Source organism: Vulpes lagopus, chromosome 8, assembly GCF_018345385.1.
Source record: "Vulpes lagopus strain Blue_001 chromosome 8, ASM1834538v1, whole genome shotgun sequence".
NCBI classification, from domain to species: domain Eukaryota; kingdom Metazoa; phylum Chordata; class Mammalia; order Carnivora; family Canidae; genus Vulpes; species Vulpes lagopus.
The window spans coordinates 48411811-48414759 of NC_054831.1; positions in this window are offsets into that span (position 1 = coordinate 48411811).

Here is a 2949-nt window from a genome sequence, read left to right on the forward strand (position 1 = left end):
GCGTTATTTTGTCAATTTTTATTCAATGTCTCTGGGTGCAAATGATAATCTGTTTTTATCTGTTTTTCAAAGATTCTTTCTTTCTTTCTTTCTTTCTTTCTTTCTTTCTTTCTTTCTTTCTTTCTTTCTTTCTTCTTCTTCTTCTTCTTCTTCTTCTTCTTCTTCTTCTTCTTCTTCTTTTCTTCTTCTTCTTCTTCTTCTTCTTCTTCTTCTTCTTCTTCTTCTTCTTTTCTTCTTCTTTTTCTTTTCTTCTTCTTCATCTCTTGGTCAGAGAGTTGAAGGCCTAAGAAGGTGAAGAGAAATGCAAAGTGGCAGATCAGACCCTGTGAGTGCAGCTTGATAGTCCCTGGAGCAAGGAGAAGGAGCCCAGCCTTGGTCCTGACAGGTGCCTAATGAGAGTCTAAAAGCCTCTGCCAGGCTTCTTGTCTGTAGCTGGTTTTTTGTTTTTTTCTTTTTCCAGGCTTAGAATATTACCCTACATGCCACATGTGGATGACATGGGGAGAAAAGCACTGAATCAAAACAGACTGAGTAATTTCTAAGCCAGAGAGAAGACTGGTTTGGAATGCAGACCACCAACACTGAATAATTTCACCTCACTATAAATAGCACATTAACTGAGAAGGCAAATTAGCCAGGCAATGACTGAAAAACGTCTTCAGAGTGCTTGCTTTGTCTCTTTTTTGGAAACATGTTCTTTGCAATGAATTGAATGAATCACTGGTAGCGTGGACATCCAGCACAAATTCAAGAGATTTCTCGGTTATTATGTATATTCTGTCCTAGTACTCAAATGAACTCCATTGCATATTTACATCAAACAAAGTAGATAATCCTCACATCGGATTTTGTTCTCCGATAGAAGAAAAGCCTAAATAAATAGAAATGATTTCAACCCAGAGTAACACTCCTCTTATCTAGAAGAGTTATACCAAAAACAGTGCCTACTCGAAAACTGGCTAAATAGCAGAAAATAAGAAAAAAGTGAATAATTTGTGCATGGGGACACCCTCATGTTTTCATTCACAATCTTCTGAACTATAGATTTAATATAAAAATGTTAAAAGAGTATTCCCTCTCACTGCTGCTTAGGAGTAAATGGAAATTAGAGTACTGTTGGAACACATTTACTGAGAGCAGCAGTGATAGCCAACAGGCCAGGCTCTCTTCTATAGTATTTGATTCTTCCTGGTAAATCTTTATTAAATGCGTGTCCTCCCAGACAGGTTCCAAGATTGCAAGACAAGGATTCAGTCTTTTTCACTGATGAATCCTCAGTTTTAAAAACACTGCCCCAAACATGTTAGCTATATAAATAAATGAATACTGTTCTAAGATTTTTACAAAACAATGTTTGGGGGGTAAAGCCACAGATTGTCATCTTTCCCTTAATTTTCTAGAGCCAGGAACATCATGGAAAGGCATGTGGAAGTCCAGATTGGGCAGAGTGCCAGCTTTGTAGCTTGGAGGCCAGTTATAAACCCAATATTGTAGTCATTAGAGACACTCACAAATATTCTGCTTCTTCTGATGCAGGGGGAGAAATATGGGAAGTTTGCACTTTCTCACTTCCTTTTAAGATTGTTTTCACTAATGAAATGTGAACAGAAGTGTCATGCTACACTTCTGAGTGCCTGTGCACAATTCTTCAAGGGACCTGCCATGGGTATCCTGGAAGCATGGATCGGGTTGCAGCCTCCATCAGCCAAGGTTCCTGAGTGACTAGGAAGAGAAGAGCTTCCCAACCCCTTAAGTATTTTGAAGTTTTGCCTGTCTTCAATTGTACAGTCAAAAATATAATCATTTTCTCTACTTTCTTTTTAAAAATTAAATATTAATGGCAAATCAGTTAAAACAGTACAGAGAAGAGAATAAGTGGCATGCTCAAAGTATGACAAAGTCCGCCTACAAAATTTCTCTGGATTACAGCCAGAGTACTTATTCGGCAATGTGGATGATTGGCTAGATGGTCAAAAAGAAACATTGACTTCCTGCAGTTAAATACATTTTATGTCCAGTTTTACAACTTGCCTTGCATTTTCTTGCAAGTATTGGCACAAACCTTAAACTGCCATGTATTAATGAAGTTTTTAGAGAATATTCTACACCCAGTAAACATAAAAAATACTTTATAGATGAAACATGAGAATAAAAATGCCTGTAACATGACAATATAATATATCCTTGTAAAATAAGGCAAGCTATAGGATTTAATATTCTCCTTTATCCCTTGGATATTCTGCAAAGCTCAAAGACATAGATAAGTATGAATGTAATTGCCAGTGAAAAACCTATTTAAAAATAAGTATACTAATAAATAAAGACTTGTTCTTCAACATGAATACTCCAATTCTTTTCTTTTTAAAGATTTTATTTATTTATTCATGACACAGAGAGAGAGAGAGAGAGGGAGAGGGAGAGACAGAGGGAGAAGCAGGCTCCTTGCAGGGAGCCCGACATGGGACTCGATCCAGGGTCTCCAGGATCACACCCCGGGCTGAAGGTGACACTAAATTGCTGGGCCACCGGGACTGCCTGACTCCCAATTCTTAATACCTGATTTATTTGTATGTTTCAATAGCATCGAGAAGGATGATTAGATTTAGGTTCTTTATGTGCGGGTGATTTGGAAGAAATGCATCTAGTCACTTCCTTTCTACCTTTTCTTTTTCCTATATGAAGTTCCCAAGAACTGTAATATTCATATACTCAGTAACAATAATCACAATAACAACAATGTACATAAACCTCCTAATACATGAGATCAGTAACAGTAGCATCTCATGTTTATTTTGAACTTGAGCTGTATCAACTCATTTTTGTTCCATAACAACCTGATGAGATAGGAACTATTGTTATTTTTGTTTTTTCATAAGAATCTGGGTCACAAAGAGTGTCCTGAATGATGAGGCCCTTGGAGCACTATAGATTTACCCTGTCTCTTTGACT